Source organism: Rhineura floridana, chromosome 1 (genome assembly GCF_030035675.1).
Source record: "Rhineura floridana isolate rRhiFlo1 chromosome 1, rRhiFlo1.hap2, whole genome shotgun sequence".
Lineage (NCBI taxonomy): Eukaryota > Metazoa > Chordata > Lepidosauria > Squamata > Rhineuridae > Rhineura > Rhineura floridana.
This window is the reverse complement of record NC_084480.1, coordinates 213,483,332-213,498,565: the sequence shown is the minus strand read 5'-3', so window position 1 is coordinate 213,498,565 and position 15,234 is coordinate 213,483,332. Positions and strand designations below refer to the sequence as shown.

General features: G+C 47.1%; 1 protein-coding gene across 8 annotated transcripts in view; it reads right to left on the bottom strand.

Moving 5' to 3' along the window:
• Positions 1-15,234, bottom strand: part of PHACTR1 (phosphatase and actin regulator 1) — a 394,372-nt gene that overhangs the window by 45,661 nt on the left and 333,477 nt on the right. The window lies entirely within an intron of this gene.

Below are 15,234 nucleotides of genomic sequence, written 5' to 3'. Positions count from 1 at the left end.
AATGTTCTTTAAATTTGTATATTTGTTTTTAATGTTTTAATTGCTGTAAACCGCCCAGAGAGCTTTGGCTATGGGGAGGTATATAAATGCAATAAATAAATAAATAAATAGGACAAATAAGGCTCCATCTGGAGGGTAGCGAGGAGAAAAAATTGATGAGAACATCTGTAAAATTGTATTCTAGTCCTAAACATTCAGTTAACTGACAGTTTTATAACTTTAGCAAGGTTATGACTGTCTGAGCACAATGCCTTCAAACTTCTCAGTGCAACTGCAAAGAGATTTTGAAATAATAAACTCATCTCTCTCTTTTAAAAAAATAATAATTCCAGAGCAACAATAATCCAAGCAATCAGTCAGTCAGTATTTTATGGGAGAATTCTTGCAATCCACAGAGTTTCCAAAACCTATATTGCCATCCTCTTTCATATCATTACTGTCTTCTTGATCCACCAAAAACAAAAACAAAAGCTCCTTCATTTTTTTTCTTTCTTTCTGCCAGGAGGTATCGGCTTTCAAGCTTCTTTTCGCACTGCCAGTACAGATTGGGGGATTGCTGTGCTCAGGATGGTTTGTGCTGGGATCTGGCCCTATGCAAAGTTCTAGTCAAGCGGCAGCCATCAATCCATCTGCCCACACCCACACCTAGGTGGGTTATTTGGAGCAGACTAGGGGTAGAGGACATAAAGGATGGCCTTTGCTGAGGTTGCACCCCATTTGTGAAATGTCCTCCCCTTACAAGTATGACTCTTCCTGACACTGCTATCATTTTGGCACCAGGTTAAAACTTACTATTATTGCCCAGACATATTAAGGTGCTGGCTGTACTTTTGTTGTTGTTGTTGCTTTATTTGTGCCAGATGGTGTGCTCATTGTTTACTGTTGTTTATTTTATTATTTTGGTTCTTTAGTTCTATGGGTGGTGTTCAATGCTAATCCAACGCACAGCAGACCCACTGAAGTTTAGGCATTGCTAACTTAGGTTTATTAATTTCAGTAGTTCTACTCTGAGTAGTACGTAGTTGAATCCAACCCTACATTATTATTAATTTATCAGTCACTTTATACAATAAAAAGACTCAAAGTGACTTGACCAAATAAAATACAACACATAAAAGCAATTTAAAACCAGAAAAAAATTAAAATAACAATACAAAATATATAAAATGCTCACCTAAAGACGTATTAATAAGGACCAAGGACCCACCCCACTAAAAGATGAGCACCACCATGAGAGGTGACAATTAAGGAGCCAAAGGCTTGGGAAAACAGAAAGGTCTTAGCTTAGACAAAGATAGCGCCAGGCAGGTATCTCTGGAGAGAGCATGACACAGGCAGGGAACCACCACAAAAAAGGCCTGTTTTGCATCCCACCCTGTTATCTATACATAAAAAGCAGGCTGCAAATATTTTTAAATAAATAATACATCATGCAGACTGTTTTTCAGCTTTAGAAGCAGGATGTCATACTGTTGCTCACTTGCTATATGGCAAGCAAAATGGACTAGGTCTTAGTCACATCTGTGCCCCATTAATAATGCACAGAATGTTGAACTACTGGTTGCAAAACAATAGTAAAGCTGATCGGTATGTTTTCCTAGCCTGTTAGGCTTCATCAAGAGCTCTTTTGTGAACTAAGTAAAATTCTCTATGGCACAGTCTGAGAACCTACATTACATTAGTTCATGCTGAGAAATCTTACTTGTGCAAGTTATTTTTAAAAGAAAACAAAAAGAAAACACTGTGCAAACCATAGCTGTTATACAAATATATTAAGGTTCTAATGATATTATAAATAAATTGAATTTGCTCCTTGTGAAATGGGGAGATCAAACTGCACAGTCTCACTGACGCTGAGGCAGTTACCTGATGTCCTCAGAGTTATTCCATAAGAAGAAATAAAAAGGTCAGTCCAGAGATACCTGTGCATAAAGAGCTAGTACCACACATAAACATTTGCATCTGGATCCAGATAAGGGTAAAAAAAACACTCCTTGCCTACACAACACTGCATTTGGCTTATTGTGCTGAAGAGCTGCAATTCTAATACCTGTTAAAATATGCAGCTTCCTAACTCCCACTGGAACCCTGCTATGAATTAAATGGCTGGCTAGGAAATGTCAAAGGAAAATGCTGCTAAAAATGACAAAACAATGTTGGTTTACTCACTCTTTGAAAACACGACACTTTAAGTAAACAAATGTCTTTTGAGATTTGTGCTAGAAAGAATAGCTTGTTTGGTTGAGACTTAGAGGCTGAGGCTGATGTGAGTAATTATTACAGAATGGTTTGTAGACAAATGCCAGAAGGCATGCGTGCATGTCTGTGTGAATGCATGTGTGCAAGACTGACAATCATCCTATATTTTGCAAAAGCTTCACATTTTATTTCAACCCTGCTTGTCCACAGTGTGAGCTCCTCATGGTGAAAAGATCCCTCCATGGCCCACATCCCAGAGGATTTCCAGGTGCCCTTCTGCTCTCCCTTCTACTCCAGAACCAGCTTGGACTGCAAGGAAGGCATAGCAGTACTGTGTACTGAAAAAGTTATATAAATGCCTATATAGGGATGGATGGATCTGTCCACTTCAGTTCCTCCGGTTTCTGATTTTTCTGTCTTACATTCAGTTCTCCATGTTTCTGCATCAATTTGCGATTTTTTTAAAAAATACTTATGAAAATTCTCCAGCATTTTAGTGCAAATTCTCCTAATAAACACATTTTTGTACGCAGTTTTGAAATTTTTCCAAATTTTACAAGCAATTTCCCCTAATACGATGCATTTTTAATGTATTTTCACTAACACATTAATTTCATGCACAGTTTTCTCTAGTATATATGGCTGGGGAACTGCATCACAAAATTAGGAGAACTACAAATTTAGGAGGGAGGGCTGTCTTTTGGTTCTTGTCTTGAAAAGTGCAAATTAGGTAGGTTCACCTTTAAATGCAAACTCAACAAAATTTCTCCCCATCTTTGTGCCTATAACCAATAAATAAAAGAAAAAGAGAAAGCTACCAGTCATAAACAATGGCAGTCATCTTGCAGCCCGTCTATGCCTAAATGGAGCATGTACATTCAATGGGACTTTCAATATTCATTCAAGAAAAATAATTTCCCGAAATGCTGCAGACCTCCTAGCTGAAAACTTTCAGTAAACAAAACTGTTCTCATTTGGCTGTTTATGTTTCCCTCCAGGGCTATTTCAAGAACTATTTGTGCAATGAAAAACACTGTGTAATTCACAGCATAGTTGGGGAAGGTGCTGGAGCAGAATGCGACTGCAGTGACGACAATGAGTCAGAGTGGCAACGACCCAGTTCTCCGTGTGACAACATGAATCTTTGGAGTTCCACTGCGAATAGGGTTGCCAGGTCCATGGCCTGAGACTGATCTTGTATCTTTAGGAGAAGAGAAGGTCAGCCAAGTGCTGCCAAAAAATTTGCAGTGAGGGTGGGCGGCTGGCGGTACGGCCTTAAATGGCCATCTGCCGCCCCGCCCCCTCGCTGCGTGCTACGTCAGCGTGCCAGCGCGCTGCGAGCACGCATCCCTCATCAAGATGGCGGCTCGGCTGCGGCCGCAAAACTCATCCCTTCGCCGGTAAGTCCCGGCGCGGAACGGGGGTTGCGGCCTATTGCCGAAATAAACACAGACACCGTTCATTGGGTTAAATCATGGGCCACTTTATTAAAAACAGAGTCAATTATAACCAATGAACCTGCAGAGGGACAATACAGTGCGGCGGAATTCAGCTGATCCAGGCGAAGCCTGCTTGCAGCTATAGGGCAACCAAACCTTGCCAGAGCCTGGGGCTGCCCTGTGCCAGGCCCCAGCTCAGGCCACACCCTGAAGATGTGTAGGGGGTCCAACCCGCATCACCGCCCCCCGGAGCCGTGAAACTCCGAGCGGATGAGGCACGTTGGCCCCAAAAGCGGCCCGTGTTCTGCTCCCCCGGGCCGTATAGCCCAGAGCTGCAGGCCCCCGGACCGCCAATCACCCCCAAAGGTGCCTAAAGGTGTCACCTAGCTGCCCTTTCCCTTTTAAACCTTTCCCCCGCGCTTCCTTGCCACAAAAGGGGGACAAGCCTCTGCTTAGTCTCCCCTTGCCCCACACCCGATAAGAATCCGGTGCACACCCCTCTGCAGGTCCATTAGGAAGATGTCATTGCCCTCGCCAGTCAAGTGCACGCCATCTGGCCTAAACAACTCCAGCCTATCTTGCTTGATCTCTGGGTGGTGTATGACAGAACCCCCCAGGCCCTTAATGGCCCTCTGAATCTGTCTATTAACCTTTTTCCGAGCCCTGTCCATTCCCCGTGGGTCATCAGCCCAATTCCACGTCTTGCGCGGCAGGATGTCAGACCATACCAAGTGCACCCCAGGCCAGCGCAGTGCAATGGCCTGGAGGTCACTACATGCCTGTTCGATTAGGGCCTTGCCTCAACAGACCCAAATCATTACCTCCCAGGTGGATGACCAGCACCTGGGGCACTGCCCAGTCCACAGCCGACCGGAACAAGGTAGGCAGGAGGCCGTCCCAACGCATCCTCCGTCGTCCCAGCCACCGCACTGAGGCCCACTGACTGAGCCCCAGCTGCGTTCCAATGCGGGACTTCGCCGCCCTGCGGCCTGCCCAGAAAATCATGCTGTGGCCGCAGAGGAGGATGCTCACTTGTTCCGATCTTTCCCAGCGGCCTGCCAAAAACGACAACATCGCCGTTAGCTGCTGGCCTCATGCATCTCCGTTAGTGGTCTAACATACGTCTTATATGCATCCGAGGACCACCTGCCCACTGCCTGCAGCTGCCCTTTGGAAAAACCCAGGTGAGCAGCGGTGGAAGCTGCACCTATTCGGAAGGAGTGTGTCCCGAACTTGCGGGCATCCACACCTAGCCGCTGGAGTGCTGTCTTTGCCACCGACCAAAATTGGTACTTGGTAAGGGGCTGGAGGTCCCTGTGCCTGAACAGGTACCCTGGCTGCAGCCCGCGGGCTGCCAGAAAAATGCGTAGGGCCCTGACCGGGCAGAGCTCCTCCTGTTGGCATGGGGATAACACAATCAGGCGACCCTTGTGGCGTTGGTCCATCTTTGACTGCCTGAGTTGCAGGCGGGCACCCCTGCTTCCCAGCTGAGATCAGAAACCTGGAGGGCCCGGAGGGAGCTATCCGTCTTAGAACCTGCCACCACCTCCCTTATTCGGAAGGCCCCGAAGAACAAGGTGAGGGCCGCAGCATGGTATAGCAGTGCCTCAAAATGGGAAGAACATAGCACCCCCCACTATCCCCGCAGACCCAACAGTAGCTCTGGAGAAAAGGGGGAGCGGGCATCAGGTGTGTGCGGACGCTCACGGGACCACCCTTCCAGCATCCGGCGTACCCTAAAGTCACCGGAGTAGTCCTGAAAGCCCCGTGCTTTCCCTAGGAAGGATAGACCTGAGAGCTTACCTCTGATGGTCCTAACTGAAAGCCCCCTCCGCTTCCCTTCCACGCAGAACTCCATAAGATGCTCCACGGGGATGGGCCACTCCTGGGTGTAGCCTCTGGACTCCCTGAAGGTTGCCAGGTCCCTACCTGCCCCCTGGTAGCTGGCCAAAGTGCTGGGTGCCACAGAAAGGCTTATGGCCCGTTCTGATTCGGTCCTCCAATCTCCCACAGCGCTGGGGGTACCACGTCCGGCTGAGCCCTTGCCCACGGCGCCAGCTGGTGAAATCTCTCCATCTGGTTCCGTGATAGAGCATCAGCAATGCTATTATCAATACCTGGGACATGGCGCGCAAGGAACTGTATATTATAGCGGAGACATTGGAGCACAAACACTCGAACCAAACGCATAACCTTGGGGTTTCTAGAGGACAGGGTGTTGATGACATGTACCGTGGGGAGGTTGTCGCACCAAAAATGGACTGAGGAATTGCCCAGTTTGTCCGGCCAAAGGTGTACGGCCACGACAATGGGGAAGAACTCCAGAAGGGTCAGGTCTCTGGTTAGGCCAGCCTGCGCCCAATCCTGTGGCCAGCTGCCATGACACCATGAGTCATGGAAAATGACCCCAAAACCGCAGGAACCTGAGGCGTCGGAGCTCACCTGTAGCTCCGCTTCCAACAGGCGATCCTTTCTCCATAAGGAGACCCCATTGAATTCCCGCAGGAAGGTGGACCAAACTGCCAGGTCCTCCCGGAGAGCGGCTGTAACACGTGCGTGATGGTGGGGGCGTGATAGGCCCGCCATGGCATCACACACGTGCCGCAAGAATGCGCGCCCGGGTGCTACCACCCTGCATGCAAAGTTCATATGTCCTGCCAGCTGTTGAAGTGTGGCCAATGTCACCTTCTTTGCCCCAACCACCTCTGAGATTTTACCCTTAAGGGCCACCAGCTTATCACACGGGAGCCTACAGCATTGGGCCACTGTATCGAACTCTATGCCCAGGAAAGTGAGGGTAGTGGACGGGCCCTCAGTTTTCTCAGCCGCGAGGGGAACACCCAGTTCCCCGGCCATCCCCGCGAACTGCTCCATAAATGCCTGACAGGCGCCTGAGTCTGCAGGGCCCGCAAACAGGAAGTCATCCAAATAGTGCACCACTGATTGCCGGCCTGCCCGTCTCCTGACTGCCCACTCCAAGAAAGAACTGAAGCGCTCAAAAACCGAGCATGAGATGGAGCAGCCCATAGGCAGCCCTATCCACATAGTATTTGCCCATGAAGGCAAAGCCTAACAGCTCAAAATCCCCTGGGTGCACAGGGAGGAGACGGAAGGCTGATTTGATGTCACACTTTCCCATGAGGGCGGCCATCCCGCAGTCCCTAACCATACGAACCGCACAGTCGAATGACGTGTAGCGGACAGAGCAGAGGTCTGATGGGATGAAGTCATTGACTGACCCACCCTGGGGAAAGGACAGGTGGTGTATAAGGCGAAATTTGCCTGGTGCCTTCTTCGGAACAAGGCCCAGCAGGGAAACTCTGAGTGAAGGGATGGGTGGTGCCGCAAAGGGGCCCAGCACGCGGCCTGCCATGACCTCCTTCCTAATTTTTTCCCCCACGACCAATTCCATACCCGCCACTGATTTTAGGTTGCGGGACATGAAGGGGTGCCTAGGACCCAAATAGGGAATCCGGAAACCCTCTGTAAAGCCCTGTAGCAAAAAGTGGGCATCTTGGACTCGGGGGTAACAGCAGAGCAAGCGCTGGAGTTCGGAAAGTTTAACTGGACTGGGGCCCCTTTCCTTGAGCTGCGCTAGCAGCTCCCGGTCTCCTTGCGCCAGGTGAGTCCCTGTTCCCACCTCTGAAGGGGCGGCCCCTGGGGCAGGCAGCGCAGGAATGCGGGCCCCCGCATATTGCGCACTCATGTCGGAACCTGCAGGGGTTACGACCACAGTGGCCTCGGGAGCTGAACTCCCAGCAGAGCAGGTGGGGTTGAACCCCCTGCCCCGCAGGCCCGCGGGAAGGAGCTGCTGCTGCCTGGTGGGCCAGGAGGTGGCCGCTGTCCGTTCTATCCCCGGCTATGGGCTTGGAGTGTGACATAAACTGTAGCCACAGGTCCGCTTCCTTTTTGTCCCAGGGGAGGGAGGTATCAAAGGCCGCCCTCATACGAAACGATTCGTCATAGGCGAGCCATGCTGCCCCCTGGAACTCGGAGTAGCCCCGATATATAATATCGAGGTATTTAATCAGAATAGGGCCCCTCTGTGGCTGTTTCTGCATCACCACCCCCATGTATGTCAGAAATGCAGGCAACCAATTAGCCCAAGTGCGTTCAATGCGCCGCCTCTTGGGCTTGTCAGGTTCTGCCTCTTCGCCCTTATCCTTCTCCCTCCTCACTGGTTCCCTGTACAGAAGTGAGAATAAGTCGACGTACTCCCCCTTCCAAATTTTTTCTTTTGCAGCGGGCAGCAGGTGAAAGCCCAGTGGGGCTGATGTCTCCCCGAAAGGTATAGCCCCTTCCCTCACTGAGCCCAGAGGGTCAGTGTCCTCTGCTGGGGGGGTACCAACCAGGAGGGCTGAGCCCCCACTCCCATCCCTGTTCCGGCAGTGGCCTGCCAGACCTGCTCACAGGCCACCCCTAGGGGAGGCAGCTGTTGTGGTGTGCCATGCCCCGCCCCCATGGTGATCCCCGCTTGCCCATACCGCTCGGTTTCAGCTGGTGGGGAAAAGGGCCAGTATGGAAACCCCCATGGGGGCCAGCCCCACTGGGGCTGCCCCTGTTGTTGTGCTGCCCAGGGAGACTCACCCCCTATGTTGTCCGCTGAAGGCCCATGCATGGGCTGTGGTCCTGGGGCTGCATGCGAAGACAACACTGTTCCTGCTTCTGCTCCGGGCGGTCTTGCTGCGGCCCCACTAGGCCCTGCCTCTAGCGCATCCAGTCGCGCACTGCCTCAGTCTGGAGCCCGGGGCTCTTCGCCACGCCGCAGCCGCGCTGCTCCCCGATTGAGCCGCGCCGACCGCTCCTCGCCGCCGGCCCCGCACCAAGGACTGGCCTGTAGGCCTGGAGAAGCCACGTGCGTCGGCGGGCGATCTGAGCCGCGTCGCGCCGCCGATGCAAGAGGGCCTCCCGTTTAAATTTGCCGCCAAAAAATGGCCTGGAGAAGCCGTGTGCGTCGGCGGGCGATCTGAGCCGCGTTGCGCCGCCGATGCAAGAGGGCCTCCCGTTTAAATTTGCCGCCAAAAAATTTGCAGTGAGGGTGGGCGGCTGGCGGTACGGCCTTAAATGGCCGTCTCCCGCCCCGCCCCCTCGCTGCGTGCTACGTCAGCGCGCCAGCGCGCTGCGAGCACGCCTCCCTCATCAAGATGGCGGCTCGGCTGCGGCCACAAAACTCGTCCCTTCGCCGGTAAGTCCCGGCGCGGAACGGGGGTTCTTGCAACTCTGTAATGAGAAAAACCACAAGGTGGAATTCTCCCTCCTCCTCCCTCTCTCCAACTTTTAAAGATACAGAAGACCTCTTGGAGGCCAGGCCTGGCAACCAAGAGGTCTTCTGCATCTTTAAAAGTTGTGCACGGGAAGGGAAAATTCCACCTTGTGGTTTTTCCCATTACAGAATTGCAAGAACACCTGCACTTGGCTGACTTTCTCTTCTCCTAAAGATACAGGATCAGTCGCAGGCCAAGAACCTGGCAACCCTAGTTGCGAAATCTGAGAGTCAAACTAGGGCTGATGTTAAGCACAGACTTTGCATTTAATGCAGAGGTTTGCATTTACTGCAAATGACATCACCTGGAGGGTAATTATGTAACCCTTTCCTCCCCTGCTTTGATCTGGAAGAAAATCCCTCCTCTAAGAAGGAAATCCCTCATTGGTGTCAATTAATACCAGCGTCAGAGAAGGGATATTCCTTCTGGGACAGGAAATCCAAGGAATCTGAAAGGAGTTGAGGAAAGGCTAGGGAAGGCAAACCCAAAATATCTAACCACATTATCTGACTGCATGACTCATGTAAATTAAATTATATAAAATGTTCCACTCAAATTCTGCCTTGATTCAGATATTATAAAATTGATGTGAAAATAATTTATTATCAATTGTATTATTTATCAAATTTATATCCTACCCCGCCTCCCAAAGGAGCCCAGGGTGGCAAACACATGAACAAAACAATAAATAAATAAATAAAACAATTTAACAATACAACAAAAAATAAAAAAACATTTCCAGTGATGTCTGGGTTGCCAGGACAGTCTCCTTCAGCCATCCAATGCCTGGGTAAACAGGAATGTTTTCAAATTCCTCCTAAAGTCAGTAACAATGGAGAGAGATGCACCTCATCTGGGATGGTATTCCACAAACGGAGCCACTACTGAAAAGTCCTTGTCATGGGCCAATACCAACTGGGCAGCCCAACAACACCAACAGGGCAACACAAACAACAGACTTATGAATAGGGCTGACACACCCATCAAATAATTGTCCCAGGAAGCCAACACTAGGCTGTCTAATTCAAGACACCTCTGGCTCTGCCAGGGACACACACCAGTGCTGGCTGATAATGTCTCCCTCCCTTTTTGCTGCCACAACATCCCTTTTTCTGCCCAGTGCTCACTTTCCTTTCACTTCCACTATCAGTTGGGCCAACAAATTTAATAAATAAATAAACAAACAAACACTTTCCTTGTAGGATTATTTTAGATTCATGGGTCGGTCATTTTAATAATTATGACAAACTGGTCTTGCAATATATCAGAGGCAGGAATTCTAATGTAACCTCCAATGAATTCATTTTTTTTATCAGGGCAATCTCGCTGTTTGTATGAGGTCTAGTTCTGTTCTGTCAAAAGCCCCTACTAATGTTTGTTCCTGAGCTGAAATGCCAGAAAGAATTTGTGTTAAACATTTCAATCAGCCTTCTTGTGAGGATGTGGAAATCTAGTTCAATCCTGGTAGTGATAATTATTTCCTAATGAGTCTTATATTAAAAATGTTTTTGCTCTATGTTGTATGTTCTTTCTGCAAATAATGTAGGTAATGTAATCAGCTGGCTGTTCTGAGACTTTGGGGACTTTCTTTAGAATGGTGCAAGTCTGTTAGAAAAGTTATTAAAATTGTCAGCTGCAATTGTACTTTGCATCTCAACTTAGGACCAGAAGAGTTTTAGTCCCTTAATTTAGCTTGAGATCTATGTGACAATTCCTTAGTGATTGGGAAAGACAGATGTAATGTTTTGAAATGAAAGTTTTGGAAATATTATTAGATGGTAAACACATTGCCCAAGTATCTATATTGGAAAGTGGCTGGGCAAGCAAATTAAGGGATGTTTTGAAGGCATTCAGTGGGATACCCATCTGTGTTTAGGGTTTGAGGGACTGTCACTTTCTGAGCAAAGGGAGACCTTTTTATTCCTCTGTAGAACTTATTAGGGTGGGGGTGGATGTGGATGTGTCACTCAGTGAATTTGACTGGCATCAGGTTCAAGAAGAATAAAAGGAAGTACTTCTTTCCACAATGTATAAAAATGTAAAGCCTTCACAGGTTGGATCAGGATTATCTAAAGGGCTACGTTTTCCCATATGAATCTGCTTGCCCACTGAGATAAGCTGTGGAAGCCCCATTCTGTGTCCTCCTCCCATGAAAGGTGTGACTGGCAGTGATGCAACAGCTATTCTATAGTGGGAACTAGATTAGTGGCAGATTTTGTAAACCGCTTAGAGGTTTTTTACAATCAAGTGGTAAATTAATAAATACATATTTATTATTTCTATTTATAAATTTATATTTATAAATAAATAAAAATTTTGGAACTCCCTTCCCTCATACGGTTCCCATATTACAGGTATTCCGACACTCTTGGAAAAACATGGTTTCAGCAGGCCCTTGGTTTAGAGCAGGGGTGGGCAATCTTCTTTTCTGCTAAGGGCCACATTCCCTTTGGGATAATCCATCAGAGAGGGGTGTCACACACTGATAGTGGATGGGGTCAGAGCCCAAAGAGGTCATGGCTAGAACCCTAAGTGGATAAGGCCATTTTGTTCTACCACACCGTCCCCCCCTAATTTTCTCCTCCTTGCCACTTTAAAGAAATGAAGCCAAGAGCCACATGAAATTAGGCAGGAGGCTGCATGTCGTCCTAGAGCTGCAGGTTACCATTGCTGGTTTAAAGTGATAATTATTTTTGCTTCCCTTGCTTTGCTGCTGAAAATTTCTTACTGTGGTTCTGGTTTCTCTCTCTCTTTTTTTCTGCTCTGCTTTATTTTTCTATATGTATATTGTTTTACATTTGAATTTATTTTTATTTAATCACATAAACCCCTTTAATAGTCTTTCTGATGGAACAGTATTAATATAAATATATTTACGGAATTCAGTGCCACAAAATGTGGTGACGGATGGCCACTGAGTTAAATGGCTTGTCAAATGGAGGACAGGTCTATCAATAGCAAATAGCATGACAGCTAAATGGAGTCTCTCTGTTTATTTTATTTATTTATGTATTTATAATCCACAATTCCATAAGAATATATCAAGGAGAAATCAGTAAAAACAATTATAACAGCATCATTAAAAACATCAATAAAACACCAATAAATACAGATTGGTTAAAATGAAAAAAAAATCAAATTACAAAGGCTTGTCAAAACAATATCGTTTTCACAAGACATCTGAAAGAAGGAAGAAGGGAGTTCCACAGGGCAGGGTCTACCGTGCTAAAGGCTTGGTCCTTGGCGAAGGCAAATCAAACCTCAGGGGCGTGGGGAACCTCCAGGAGTGCCCCATCAGAAGTCTCAGTAATTAAGGTGGAGCATAAAGAATCAGATGATCCTTAAGGCACTTTTACCCAAGTTCTTTGTGAATTAACACAAGTACCTTGAACCTGGCCCATTAGAGAATTGGCAACCAGTGCAGTGCTCTCTGCAGTGGAATGATATGGTGCCAGTAATCTGCTCCTGTAAGCAATCTGGATGCTGCATTCTGCAGTAGTTGAAGCTTCCGGACCAGATACTAGGGCAGCTGCACATAAAGTGTGTTACAGTAATCAAGTCTTGTGCCTAGCAATGCATAAACCACTGTAGTCAGGTTGTTGCAGTTCAGGAACAGTCACAGTTGGTGTACCAGATGGAGCTAGTAAAAAGTACTCCTGGCCACAGAAGTCACTTGGACATTTAGCAACTGAAATGGATCAAGGAGTACCTCCAGACTGAGTACCTGCTCCTTCAGATGGTTTGCACCTCCATCCATAACAGGCAATTGATCTATCTCCCAGACACGGGAACAACCCACTCTCAAAAGGCCTCTGTCTTTCCAGGATTCACACTCAGTTTATTGACCATCCAGTTCACCACTGCATCCAGGCACCGATCCAGGGCTTGCACAGCCTCTCCTGACTCAGATGTAATGGAGAAATAGAGCTGGGTATCATTAGGGTACTGATGGCACCTTGATCCCAAACTCCTAATGGCCACTCCCAACAGCTTCATATAGATGTTGAATAGCATTGGGAACAAAATAGTGCCCTGAAATACCCTGCAGCGTAAACATCAGAGGGCCAAAGAGCAATCTCCCAACATTGTTCTCTGGGCACAATCCTGAAGATAGGAGCAGATCCACCCAACATGGTGCCACTGATGCCCCTCCCGCAGAGTCGGTCCAGAAGTATACCATGGTCAATGGTATTGAAAGTCAATGAGAGATCAAGCTGAAGGAACAGGGCTGCATCCCCCCTGTCCTTCTCTCTATAAAGGTCACCCATCAGGGCGAGCAAGGCTGCTTTGGTCCCAAAGCCAGGCCTGAACCCAGACTGGCATAGATCCAGTTAATCAGTCTCATCCAGGAATGTCTGCATGTTTATAAGCCGCATTACTACAAATACTAGCTTGCTGGAGGAAAGAACAGGGGAGGGATGTTATCTTAATGCCCTGCATGAAAGCTTTTCATAGACATCTGCTTGCCCTTTGTTGAAAATAGAACATTGGACTAGATGGACTACTCTTCTGGAAATACCATATGTTCACATCCTTAAAAAGAGCAATTAATGTAATCATCATAGAACCACAGAGCTGGCAAGTGAAGCCTGGTGTCTCATGTTGGATCCATCTACAGACCAGACTTGGAAAGCCTATTTAATCCAGTATTCTGTTCTCACACTGGCCAACCAGATGCCTCTGGGCAGCCCATGAGCAAAACAGCACTCTTCCACTCCTGCAGTAGCTGATATTCAGAGGCATACAGCTATTTATAGCCCTATTGTCTATAAATTTGTGTATCTTGCATAGGAAGAAAGCAGGTGCAATACTGTCAGGTACTTGCAGAGCAAATTGTTTTTATGTTATGATTTTAATGTACCTTGTACTTTTCACAATTAGTGATATTTTTGTAAACTGCCCTGCGAACATTTAATGAAGAGCAGGCTATAAGGATAAATTAATAATTTGTTCCAGGTGGCTCAAACAATAGATTTTTGCGTAGGTTGTGGAATCCCGTGCTTTTTAACGGTTAAGAACTGAAGTTGTGATTAAGTGGTTGTATAAGTGGTAAGGGCATTGCCTGCATAGAACAACTGTTCTGCATCTGAAAGCCCACATGTGGGATCCCCAACACATGAAGATGACAAGGGCCAATCCAAAGAACTGCCCGGTGCATTTTCTTAAGCTGTTGCATGATTTTTCAGGAGAACCAGCATGGATGGGAAGGAGATGGATTACCAGCCACCCCTGCTAGTGGCTTTCAGCCCCTGGATCTAGGTGTGACTATGCGTCACTATTAAATTACCACACATGGTGCCATTGAAGTGCACCATCCTTTTCACATCTGGTTGTCTCTTAACTGAGCTCTCTATCCAGTGCTGTAATACTGGTTGCTAGAAAAGCAAACTGGTAAAGAATGGCCCATTTCCTTAGTTTTTCCCCTGCATGTATTCTGAAGGAAATAATGTGATACTGTAATTATGTCTCCGAGTCAGATGTATACAATGCTGTCCTCAATTTTGTAAAAAATAAATCAGGGTTTTCTCCCCAATATCAATATTGTCAAGATGGAGCAACGAATCAGGTTGTGTGATTTCCTTGGTTCTGTTAATAAATCAGGTCGATATGAGGAACAGAGGAAGCTGCCTTAAACCGAATCCCACCATTGGTTCATTTAGCTCAGTATTGTCTACACAGACTAGCAGTGGCTCTCCAAGGTTTCAGACATGGGTCTTTTCCCGCCCTACCTGGCGATGCCAGGGATTGAACCCGGGGCCTTTTGCATGCAAAGCAGATGCTCTACCAGTGAGCTACAGCCCTTCTCAGTTCTTAATCTCCTTACCTAACTGAGGTAGTCTGGCATCCTATTAGGAGTTTGCCTCTAACTCTCATTGTGGTAGAGAAAGCTTTGAAAGTATGGTGGCTGACAATCTGACCAGTTTCAGTTTACATCATTTCTTTGAAATGCCACCTTTTCCCCTTCCAGCAGAGGTATTGATTACAGCTTTTAAAAAAATAAAATTTGCAAAATTCACAGTGAATCCTTTCCCTCAAGATGGAAATTACAATGTGCATTTCACATTAATTCCTAAAGAGAAATGGTTACTGTAACAGGATTATGTGAGATGGGAAGCATGCTTATGTTTACCCATTTGATGCCAGTTTATGGAAGACAAAGGGATATATACTGAGAGAAAACAAAAGATCACCTGTTAATTTGGGAGCTTTTACAGAAGTTCACAGAGAAGCAGCATTATTAGGTGTTCAGTTGATGCTGACCATAGGTTTTAAAAAAGAAAAAACAGTTCTCCCATTACAAAAAGGGAAACTAACCTCAAATGATGCTATGA